General features: G+C 43.2%; 1 protein-coding gene across 4 annotated transcripts in view; it reads left to right on the top strand.

Annotated features, from left to right (window-relative positions):
- The window catches only part of FAM107B (family with sequence similarity 107 member B), a 61517-nt gene that overhangs the window by 29506 nt on the left and 19375 nt on the right, over positions 1-12636 (top strand). Inside the window, exon 1 of one of the 4 annotated variants that reach the window (XM_026119343.2) lies at positions 2306-2387. The exons of the other annotated variants lie outside the window; for them this stretch is intronic. The gene's annotated coding sequence lies outside the window, so the exon portion shown is untranslated. Of the gene's footprint in view, positions 1-2305; positions 2388-12636 lie in introns of those variants that run through there. 4 annotated transcript variants of the gene reach the window in all.

Here is a 12636-nt window from a genome sequence, read left to right as displayed (position 1 = left end):
TCGTAGTACCTGTTACTGTTGAGTCTCCTTCTCCTTTGCTTGTAAGGAACAGACCTCAGTACCTTTCTCATGCTTTTTACCCCTGTTTTCAGGCCTGCACATGTGTTCATAGTGTGGTTTTCTTTTAAACTGCATGGTGTAATTCCTGTTACGTATCTTAATTTAATTCTCCTCCAGGAAAGGTCCTCTTGTCTGCTTTACACAAAGCACATGCTGACATCTGCCCCATTCTTTTCATCCAGTATTTGGCAGCCTAGTTGTTTTTGGAGAGTCGTTCAGGCCGTGCTGGCTTATACCTGCTGAAAGATCTGGCCCACGGTTTGTATCCCTCCCCGGGTTTTGGTTTACTCAACATTTGGCAGATACATACAAATATTTATGGAGGAAAAATGTATCTGTCGCTATTCAAAATCTGCACTCAATTCTTCCTTTTTTAACCACAAAGGTTATATTTAGTTTGTGAATACCAAGACACAAAAGGTAATCAGCACTTGCTTGTATATGGATTGAATAAAGGATTTAAGTGATTTAAATATGAAAAATTTCATGGGATAAATGAAACTTCAGATATTTTAGGGTTTTGGCAACTGAGAGGTGAATGGTTCCTGACTGCAAGCCTTGTAATTGCTTTCTGTCATGTAATTCAGCCTCGGGGAGCAGCTCCAACAAGGGAGAGTCCTTGGATGCTGCTTATCTTGTTACTTCGTTCAATGGCTAGTCAGGGCCTAAGAAAAGGTGGCCTGGTATTTTTTTGGCCTCTTTTTTTAACTGAGTTGCTAAGCTCTCGAACCCCGGATGCCTTACCGCCGCTTCCAGAGACGGCCGCCGAAGCTGTGGTTGCAGCAGAGCTCGGTGTTGCTCCAGCTTCGAGGTCTTCATTTTCCTATTTGAACTAAAGGAACAAGTGGCCGACACGGCGAGCGAGCGAACCCGATACGCCCTTCCAAGTGAAACTAAAGCCAAGACTTGTGTAACCAAGATGAAAAAATGTCACCGTTTCTCGCTGGAATCGGCTGGAGGAAACCTCACAGTTGCAGCAACTGGCCATCGCTGGTCGGAGCGGGGCAGTTGTCGCTTGCGTTGCAGCTGCCGAAGGCAGAGCGGCTGGATCCTCGGGAGGGTTGAGCCCGCGCGGAGCCCCCGGCTTAGCCAGGGCGCCGGTTGCCGCACGAAGGATAAGGGCAAGTTTGTCAAAGGAGCAGGAAAGTCCTGTGAGCTGGCAGCTGCGGGAATGGGCTCGTGGAGAGGTCAAGCCCCAGGCTGGAAAGCTGCCAGCGCAGCTCCCTCACCGTGAGGAGGACAACGTCTCTCACACGGGGCGCTGGAACAATCTCACGTGTATCACTTGAGGTGTGTACACACGCCAGATGTACCAGAAACGCCTTGCTTAGGACTTCGGCTGTTTCTTGCTGATTCCGTGATTTACTGAGGATTTGTAATCCAGAGAACAAAGTTGTCCAGTTCTATTTTATTTTTATTACTTCTAAGAAAATGCATTGCAGGTCTCCATCTCATGAATGTCTTTATTCAGAGTGATGACCCAAGCAGGTGGACGAATAATAGAATTTAATGCTATTACTTTTTATTTGAGAACTGCATGAATGATGTCAAGTGAAAATACTTAGTTTTTTGTGTTGCTTTTTCTAGATTGAACTCACTTTGTGACAAGTGACGTTTTCATACAGTTCTGGAAGAAGAAAGAAATTGGCTATCTACTTCTAATTGTTGCTGGTTGGGAATATGGTATCTGTGTAATGCAGGATAGATTGATTAGACTCATTATGACATGAAATGAAAATGTCAGAGCACAAAATTAAGCAATAGAGTTGTTACTTTTTTTAATTAGATTTTTGCCTTGGTTTTGCATAATCAAAAAAGGATCATGCACAAAAAATCTTGCCCTGATAAACAGAGCATCAGAGAAGGGAGGAAAAAAAGCTCTCAATTATTGGAGTAAACTGAGTCTCAGGAGATTGAGAATTGCAATTTGTTTGAATAATTGCATGCAAAGAAGTATATGGGAAAATACCAGAAATATCTGTCAGTTTAAAATCTCAATGAGAAGGAGACTGAGAGTTGCGTCTCCTTATATGCACTAAATTGTTTTGCCAACTATGGCAGAAATTATGGAAACTTTTCCAAATGGGTCCTAGTGAGGCCGTACTGTGGAAGGGAAGAAATGTTCTCATTAGTGGATTATTTTTTAAAAATAAGCTGCAGCACCTTGTTATAAGAATTGGTGTCTTGCTTTAATAATTAAAAACTTTTTCTCAAGCCGGGATCTGCTGTCCAGACTGATCTCCCTTTACCTGTAGCAGCACTGTCCGTCCTGTGTCCTGTGCTGCTGGGGACCCTCGGAGTGCTGCTTTTGTGCAAGGGCACATCACGTAATTGATTGCCTTTCCTACCCCCAAAATCCATCCCTGGATTTGTGCCTCTGGAGATTTTGGAGGCGGGAAGTGAAGGAGCCAGGAGCTGGCTGTTCTGAGGGACTTCTGAGCCTGGGACTTTCTGGTGGGAAACTGGAGGGGAGTCAGTGCTGTCTGAAGTGCTGTTAATGCAGACGTGCTCCTTCCGTGCCATCAGCTGTGCGGTTGCAGGGGGATCTGACAGGCTTTTAAAAGCCAAGGGATGGGAAATGAGCTTGGTCAGAGTAACGCTGGAGAGAATAACCCTGCCTGGGAACAGCGTGGCCTCTTCTGCGAGGCAGGGGGAGGACATACCCGCTGCCATCTCAGGGCCTTTGGAGGGGAGGGCTTGAATGCAGATTTTCCCATGTCCTTCATGCTCTTCTCCAGATGTGCTAAAAATATCTGCTGCAATGAGGATCTGTGGAACAGATTTTTTCTTTCTGCTGTGTTTAACTCTTGTCCTAAAAATAAGGACTCCTACCTGTTTATATTTTCCACTATCCCTAAGCTAGCAAAGAGCTCTGTATTCACTGCTGCTTACAGACTAGCCAGGTTTTGCTGTTCAATAGCTTTATTAGCATTAAAGGCCCAACGTGTAGTGCTTAAAACATGAATGACCAGGTTGAAATCAGGTCTTGTTTTAGATCAAGATCAAGAATGAAACATTTTGGCTCAAAAACTCCCGAGGAAGGAGGAGATGTCAGGAAGACTTAGGCATGCTGCAGCTTGCCTCGGGGCAGGGAAGGGATAAATGGCCCCTTGAAGTTCCTTCCAGCCCAATTTTCTGTTATTCTGCAAAAATGTGATTACGATGTGTTGTTAGTTTTGCAAATTGCTGTAGATAAATTGCTTTCAGCAACTGGTATACCTTTTATGGTTGCTTTCATAATTTTAGCTGATGCACTTGTATAGAAGAAATTTTATGTACGTTCACACAGGTCTTCAGCATCATGCTACCGCGGATGAGGGTTACCCAAGGCCATCGCCCTTGCACACTCTTTCGTCTCTGTGAGTCCGTGGTGAACTGCGTTATTAGCAATCAGGCTCATTCCCTGAGTGAGTCACATAAGCTGAAAAAGATAAATTGATTTCAGTAGATTTGCACCAGTTCATGCCAGCGGCGAGTTTAACCTTATGCCATTTATAGTAGCTTTTCATCTGATCGCATAATCTCAGTGTAAAAATTTGAAATTACTTGAATGTATGGATCTGATTTTCCTAGCTGACCTGTAATTTCTGAGCTCCTCAATTCTTTGTACCCAAGCTGAGCTATATTTAAAGTGGCCTTTGTTTAAGGTGCAGATGTTTAGCTCTTTAAAAAAAAAAAAACTCGGAAAACAAAAATACAAACTTGAAGTGTATCAGGTTGGTCACCTGGGAACAGAGAGGTCTAAAACAGTCTTTCAAATTCTCCACCTATTTAATATTGGGAACTATGTGTTCCAATATGTTTTAATCAAGTACAGCTGAACCTCTGGGAACATCAGTGGAAACATTGCAAGTATTTCCACACAGCCCTATTTAGGCAGAATTTATTTGAAACTCTTCTTTGTTGAAAAACATCTCTGGGCCAGATTTATCCCTAGAGTAGTTTTCCTTGATTTTTAATAGCATTGCAGGAAGGGTGAATTTGACTTGTGTTTTAATTTATAACACAGGAAATATGTATAGCTATAGCGCATCTTTGCCCAGGGTATGGTACACAAGGGGAAAACATGGATGACTGTATCAGTACTTTGTTAATTTAATTATAACAACAGATGCAGCATTTAATCTATTTGACTTTTGTTATTGAGTTACTAAATCCTGCTCAAAGAATATTTTTATTTTCCATTGAGTAATAAGCCTAACAGCTTCTTGAAATGTTAAGCAGCTTTGCAACTTCCCCTCTCCCTCTCTGCATCAATAATCTAATATTTTTGCTGATAGCACTTTGTTTTAAAACAGAGATGTAAATCTGTTTCCTCTCTGCTTGTACCAACACCTATTTCCGCCTGTGTTCGTGGAATGAAAAACTCTACAAAAGAGATCGTCTTCCTCTTCTTTCTTTTCCCTTTTAAGTAAGAAAATGCTCAAAGTTAATTTAAAAACACGGCTCATTCTGAGACGGAATTCAGGCACGTTTATTTTCAGAGGAGCATTTGGTATGCGTTCAGAAAAGTGCCTCCACTCAAGGCCGTTCTTGACCTGGAAACTAGAGTAGCAAAACTAGTAGCAAAACTAGTAAGTGCTACTTGTGTTTGGTGGCCTGGAAATAACAGCGATATTCCTCTTGGTATTTCCAGCAGTGCAACTTATATATTGCTTTCAGAAAGAAACCTGTGCTTCCCACCTCATCAGGATACACATAAACGGGAGATCTCCGACCGTGCAAGTTGAGCCCAGCGCTGCTGTACGGTCGTAGCTGCTGTTAAGAAGAGCAGTAATTCTGCCCTTGGGCTTCGTTTGGTTGCTGTAGTGCGTTTCTGGCTGGGGTTGTGGCTTGGGAAGAAGTGGCAGGGAGCGTCCTCTGTCCTGTTGGTGTTGGGGACCCATGGGGTCAGCACCGAGCTGAACGTTTGATCGTGCTTGAGGTCTGCATTCCTTCTGGGGAGTCTACATAGGGGTCTGAAAAAGAGCTTTCACCACATAGCACTTACTGTATATTAATTTAATGTAGTGATTGATATGATGTTCTGCCTCATTATTGAATTTCAGGCAAAGAAAAAAACAGATGTGTTGTACTTAATGACTGGTCTCTCCTTTCTTTCGAACAGTTTATCTTCAAGGTATGAAGGCCCTTTCCTCTCAACTCTTTTTCTAATTATTGGGACTTTCCGCTCTGGCACAATTGTTTATTCATCTTTCTGTGCTGGTAGGAAGGGAGTTTTGCCGTCCATATTTAGCACCTAGGAGGGATTTCTCCTCAGTTCAGCTTCCTTGAAAATTTCCTGTCTTCCTGCAGTACATCGCAGGAGCACATTGCTCTGGTTCTTTAGAGGACTACTCCAGACCGACAACGTTAATGACACTTGCAGTCATTTTATTATCTAGATAATTAATCCACAAGGCATTGCAGACAATGCAGTAAATAATACAGGAAATGATTAAACTGAGTATTTTTGTGGTTTCAGGATACCCGGTATATGAAGCTAGAGGCAACTGGCATGCTAGCGGTATTACGGAAAACCGTGTCAGGTTTGATTTGTTCAGTGTAATTGTGGTTTATGAAACTTGAGGAGGAATTTCTTGCTATTTTGATTTTGAAGGGAGTTTTCCCACTGTTGTTAAAAGGCAAGCTAGGCTCCCTGGACTCCATATAATCCCCGTGGAGAAAGGTAAGTGTCTTGAGAAGCTGATTCAGAGCAATGGTATTTGACAGGAGTGCTCAGCATAGCTGCTTTGATTTGCCTTGTGGATAACCATACTCATGTTATGAGGAGCTTGCTTTCCTAGCTTAGCAACAGCAGTTAAAGTCCTAAAGGTAGGTGTCATGCTTCCATAAATATGTATATTTTAATCAAGTCATCATTAGTAATTAGATAATATTGTAATGGGATAAATAAGGCTTAGAGTGGGACATCTAAAAGGTGTCAAGTGAGACAAAGACAAGTGGGGGTTGTCTTCAGCCTTTAGGTGAAGTCTTGGGCGAGACTAACAGAAGGTGTCCGTGGCTGAACTATGTTGCTTTGTCTGAAATATCCCTTGCCTTGATGTAGAGAAGGGGGGATAGAGTCACGGACATCTGAATGCCTCCCTGAAGTTTTTGTTGCCTTTAGTCTTGCATGTGTCTGCCTTATTTGCTCAGCATACTATGTCCTCCTGTCTCTCAAAGCATTTGTTAGAGTAATGCAGCTGTCCAATGGGAGTTTTCATGAAGGGATATTAAAAGGATGTATTCAGAGGTTTTCTCAGAATTGGATGTCACCACCCTCCAGCAATGGAAACAACCCCCAGCTGAGATTTGAGATTAAAGAACCCTGAAATCTTGCATGAATCTCTTTCCCCTGATAAGAGCCTTTGCTCAGCCCTCTACAAACTTCTCAGTTTTGACTGGAAACAATTAACAAATGCTCTGATCTCGCTGCTGGTGAGACCGGTGTGTGCATCCTGCTTCAGACAGCGGACGGGAAGCGTATGTGCAGTCACATTTGTTGGCCCACACCCTAGTAAATCCACTGCTGCAGACTTGCAAAGTTCATCCATTTACTTAAGCCTTGTAATGGTCTTATTGTAATTTTTTTTTTATCACTGTGTGAATTTAAACATTGCTTTCCTGGAAACACTGTTTTCCAGGGCATTAAATGTTTATGTTGAAGAGACCCGTAAGAAAACACTGAGCGCAGTAAGACAGGAATAAAAATTAAATTGCAGACGTGTTCTTCCTGCCTCGAAGTCTGGACCACTTCGGAACCACGCAGACTTAGTTTGTTCCACCAGGCCTGCAGGTGTACGTTTAATTACCTGTGTTTGTGAGAGGGAAAGGTCTCTTGAAAGAGGGCGTTTGGCCTGAACGTGTGGAGTTGATAGCTTAGCTGCGCTCAAAATGATGCCGTGTTACTGGACAGCGATGGAGGTGATGGCTGCGCAGCCCCAAAGACACGTAGTATACCATCTATGAAGAAGCTGTTTTTTCTTTCTGACAATGTCCTTAGCAGTGTTTTTTTTTTTTTTCCCCCCCACCTGCGCTTTCCAGTCTGAACTTAGCTGGTGCTAGAATTTTATTTAACTTTTTTTCTGCAAACCGTACTGTTTTGCCTGCAGGGTTGAAGCAGTACAATTCCCTGCATTAGCTGATTGTCTCTGCTGGTACAACTATTCCTAGCCTGGAACAGCTTTGCTTGATACGGATACAAATGGACCCATGCAGTGACTTTCATTGCTATAATGCATTGGGCAAAGTTGCACCAGCCCAGCTGAGAGTGTCTGCTTCTTGTGCAGTTTTGCTTCTTTGCAGGGCCTGTTTGCTCATGCGGGTGAGCACTAGCGGATGGCAACTGTAGAGCTTCTCAGCTACAGCTGACTTGGGACCGGCCAGAGTAAGTTGTCATCTGCCTGCAAAAGATCATTAAGACACATATCTAGTCAAGCTATACCATGTTCAAACATGTCCCAGGCATAGGCTGGTACAGTTGGTACCTCCGATGTTGCTGCCCTTGACCAGGCTGGGGAAGGTGTAGGTGAGAACAAGAAATATTAAAGACAAATCTGTGCAGGGAAAGGCTCCTGGATGACTTGTGATAGCCTCTTTCCTTTTATAGCTGAACACGTTTCAAAATTGGAAATGAATCCTGTTGTGCTCTGGCAAGGAAAATGCTGTCTTTGTTGTGTCCATATGCACCTTTTTAAATGGCTTTAGTTGGATCAGTGTTAAAGCAGGTGGGATCACATCCTGCATGCAGATGGGCTACCAGGTTAAGTGGAGCGGGTAGGAATTCTTTGTTTATCACATCATATATCTAGATGATCCAAAATTAATAAAAAAATATGACTGACTTGTTAACATTACACATTAAAGGATGGCAATGCTCTCTTGGTGGAATGGGACGTCACTGTCGTAAACGTTCATTATAATCTTAAACGCTAATACATATAAGCTTGCATTGATGTGGTGTCTAAAGACTCAGTATTTACCCCTGCTGAGCGCTGAGACTGTTGAAGAGTACATGCTGTTTTAAAGTGGACAGATTTTGATAAATGAGTCTCTGTCTTAATACTAACATGCTTGAGAAGAACGTGCTGTATTCACTAGCGAGGGATTCAAACCCTCCGGCTCCCAGCCTCTTCTTGATAGCCTCTCAGTGTGGATCTTAATCTCAGAATAGTTTCTTAAAGCGTGTTTATTAGTGCAGCTTACAAAAACATGTGTTAATGTGTGTCTCTTGTTATTTAAATGGTAAATCTGTAGAGAAATGGTAAAAAAGAAAATAATCTGGAGATTCTTGTAATAACTTGGGAAGGAAAAAATTCATGAAAACACTCAGAGTGAAAATGGCTTCATCAGTCCTTCAGGCATAAGAATCATAAAGCCATGGCATTTCTTTGTTACGAACTCTAATCTCTCTTAATTTTTTCCTGTGTATGTGTTTACCCATAGCTTTTAAGTTTCTTTTCAACATTACCAGTTTTTTTTCTCAAGTACTTTATTTTGCAAGTTGCCTATTTGGATTTTGCTTTTTGATGCTAAAACAAGAGTTTTTTTCAATCGCGACAAGGTATACTTAAAATGAAATTGCTCCAAAACTTTTGGCAAAATGCTGCTTATCATAGAACAGAGTGTAGCATTGTCATAATTTATGATGTTCCTCACTGATCCTCTCATCCAAAAAAGCATGTTTTGCTCTCTCAGCATTTGGTACCCAGCTTCTTGTCTTGTGCTGACAACCACAGCCTGCTCCAGGTTAATTCAGGCCTAAATGACTTGCTCAGCATCGCAAATTCAGTTTTTGGTGGAACTGAGAATAGAATTTGCCTCTTCTGCCATGACTCGGTTCCTTGCAGTGATTGCTGGGCAGCCTTTCCTTGAGCTGCTGTTGTAACCAAGCCCGTTCTAATGAACAGGTCTCGCTTTACATTCTGATCTATTCCCCTTTCTGAATATTTTTTGCTGTCTTTTCAAACCTGTTTGCTCAATAAAACATGGTAAAATGTGGTTGTCTAGTAAAAAAAGAAGCATGCATTAAATTTCTGCTTTAGCAATTTGGAATTCTCTAATATTTGCTAAACAAGCGAGTTGAGAAAGTGATTATTTTGCAAGACCACAGGCAAACTGTGATAGACAATAGGAACTTGAGCAACTTGGGTTAAAATGTTTGTAAGTGTTGTGGAGGGTCACTTGAGTTTGCTCAGATTTGTGGGACTGGTAAGAGGCCAAGAATTTACTGTAAAATAAAGGGGCTTCCCCCCACCCTCACCTTTATTAGTAGGAAGGCTGCTTACATTTGCAGACCACCTTTTTGCAGTGTGAGAAAGGAGGAGTGCCTGAGGTGCACCAGAATACGGCCTACCCCAATGCCAGGGCCCCCTTCCCTTTTGAGCATATTGATCATCAGCTGCCTCTCACCTTTTTAACAAGGCTGCGTTATCTTTGTAGGTTACACAATCATGGAGAAAATTAGTGATTAATTTGGCGATTGGGAACAGAAGGCAGCGGTCACCGTGATGTGACACAGCATGAGGCCTTCAAGGAAGTGCCCAGAGTGTTCGTTCCCCTGCGGCCGTTTGTCTCGGTGACTTTTGTTTGCAAGAGTTTTGCAAGAAACGATGAGATGGTTCCCTGAGAAAGAGCAAGTTAGTATGAATTACCATTAAGATTTCTTTTTTTAAACAAATGGCTCATTTAGCTATTGAGGGAGAGCAGGAATAGGACCACACAAACGTCCTGACCGTTCTTGCCTTCATTCTACAAAAAACTGAGATAAGATGATCGTCGTCTTAAAAATGTCACCGTATTGTCTCCTTAGAGAGACTTAGCTTCCTTTTTTTTGCCAGCTAACATAATTGTTGGCCGGAAAGTTTCCTCTTCCGTTGCCTGCCCACCGTGTGCTGAGAGCCCCCGAGTTGTCCGTTCAGAAGAATAAAGAGCGGAGCTGGCTTCCGAAGAGAGGCGGTGCAGCTGGCAATTGGCAGGCAGGACTGCTTTATCAATACGTATTCACCGTATTAATTAAGCTGTTATTGTTAAAGCTGGAGCTTTTCAGCCTGTCTGTTGTAAAATCGGCTGAGTCACCTGCGCTACAAACACAGGGTTTTGGAGAGGGCTCTGAGGCTGGCGAGAAGGCCTTCTGCACACCCTTTTCTCTCCGGGCTGCGGGAGGGCTGGCAGCGGCACGGCCGCCCGCTCACCCGCGTGTCTGCGGCGAGCACCGTCCTCTACGCTGCTTCCTCAAGCCTTGACCAGCAAGAGCCAAAATGTGACCTAATGCTGGTTTTTGTTCTCCTGCCACAGTGTGTTTAGACAGCAGGGATCGGACAAGAGAGACTTTAAGCCCCTTTCTTGGCTCTCTGCACCTCTTGTTTTGCAGCCCTTGTTTCTTTAAGGATTTTTTTCTTTATTTTCTCCTATGAACATGAAGAGGTCAGAATACATACATTTTATTTTCCCTTATCAGACCGTTATGAGGTAGTGTGTGACTTTTTGTGGTGCAAGTCGTTTGTTTTCCATAGTTTGCTGGAGATCCCTGCAGCGCCTCTTAGGACTGCTGATTTTTTGGGGGGGGAACTTGTTCAGTTTCTGTAGCCTAAGGGTTCTTCCTTCAAGTTTAAGTTCAGGTGCGGTTCCATTCCTCTTTGTTAATGCACACAGCAAGTGAGCCATCATCTCAAAAAGCCCCAGAGGAAGGATTTGAGGGATCCTACCAGCGTGGCTGGCCCCCTTTGCGAGCGATGCTGAGGAAGGACAGTCAGAGGTTTTCCTCCAGGTGCTCCGCCAAGCAGAAAGGTAACAATTGTAGGAAACTCCTTGCCTGCCACCAGCTCATGAGCTCAACACACGTTCCCTTTGTGGAGAAACTAAGGTCACTCCTCTAGTTTCTTACATTTTTTTATTGAGTATTAGAATTTGTTCCTTTTTGCAGAGATTAGGGAGTGATAGTTCCTCCCTTACCGAACCTCCTCAAGCCTCTCCTAAGAAAACTAAGCAAGTGAGTTTTGTAGAAAACATCCTAGAAAGGGCCTGGTATCATCATACACTAGTTAATTTGTTCTGCCAGAGCATAACCTGTAGTTTCCCTTGTGTGCGTGCTAAGCTTTTGTGGCCGCTTTTGTCCTAAATGTTGACATTCTGGGCTCCTCGTTCAAGGGAGGCAAAAAGGTGAAAGGCGACTCCGTTTTGTGAGCGGCATATGAATGTGCTGTTCCAATGGAGACGTGTTTCTTGAGAAAACAGCACCCTTGCCCTTCCGTCTGAGAAGCGAGGCCGGCCGCATTGTCCTTTTATCTGCACATCCTGGCTGATACTGCGCCCTGCCCGGGTGTCAGGGCTTCCTGATGTATGAGGCTGTGGTAGGAGCTGTTGACTGCAGCTGTTGGTAATGAGCATGTAAAACATTACCAGCTTTGACAGCTGTGACCTAGTGTCACCTTTTTTAAATTATTACTATTTTTCTTTCCTGTAAATACTTGTTCTTCAAAACTCATTTCTTCCATTTGACAATGAAAAGATGCTGGTTCAGTAAATGCGCTGTGGCATGGAGGGTCCTTTGCAAGTCTCCTGTAATACCTTTTGTGGAGACTTGTCCTGACTGCTGTACATCCTCGCACCCACTGTTTCCTTTTAAATCCGTTAGGGCCCTGTACCTTTGGTTAAGATAATGAGCAAGGTGTGGAATTACCTTCTCTTTAGTTTCTTGCTCCCCTTCACTTCTGTAAGACTAGGTCATCACTGGTAGTGATCTCCTTATTTTTGCCTTTTCCTTCAGGTCTTTCTTCCTTGCCTTTGTAAGTGGTGTGCTTTTTAACTGAGCTGTATTTTAAGGATGTGGCTCCTCGCTGCGTCTCTAATAGTTGAGGTGGGATGAAACAGGTTTGGGCGAGGACGGGTGTCTCTCTGTGCAGGCTGGAACATGGATGTAGTTGCCTGAGCCAAGACTAACTCATCTAGGTGAAGGTCTTACTTCTTTCCTGTAAGCTGGGGGCGTATCAGCTTGGAGTTGTGACACGTTTAAGAAAATGATTTTTGTTTTCTCTGTGTTTAAGAAATGATACCCCTTTTTTTAAGAAATCAAAATAGAGACTGTATGCCTGTTCTGAGCTATTTGTCACCAGAGAACTACTCCAAAAAGCAAGCTTTACAAGTGCAGCTGCATATCTATACCTATATCTATATATAGATATATATTTTTAGCTAGGAAGGGGTTTCTTCCTGGAAAAGGAAGGGAACTTGAGTTGTTGAGTTGGCAGGTAATTGACTCACATCTGCCTGGTCTGAAGAAGTGCTTTGCTTTTGCACAGCTACCTATGAATACATGTAGGAAACTGGCAAGCTGAAGTGGGCCGTGTGTTTTTCATTATGTCAGTGGTTTTAAATTTGTTAACAACAGGCTGCTTTTATGGGCAGTAGAATTTAAATTGCCATTCAAAAAAAAGCATAGGCCCGTTACGATTGAGGGGAGGCGCGACAGCTCGGGCCATGGTGTGCCCTGAGGAGCAGCACGTGGCATGAAGCAAGATTTGGAGGTTCACCAACGCCAGTATGGTTCCAGTAGGCAAGATTCAGGGTTTTATAGCACCTGTGTAACTCAGGCAG

This window comes from Dromaius novaehollandiae, chromosome 1 (genome assembly GCF_036370855.1).
Source record: "Dromaius novaehollandiae isolate bDroNov1 chromosome 1, bDroNov1.hap1, whole genome shotgun sequence".
Classification (NCBI taxonomy): Eukaryota; Metazoa; Chordata; class Aves; order Casuariiformes; family Dromaiidae; genus Dromaius; species Dromaius novaehollandiae.
The sequence above is the reverse complement of the archived record's forward strand: the minus strand, read 5'-3'. Positions and strand labels throughout refer to the sequence as shown.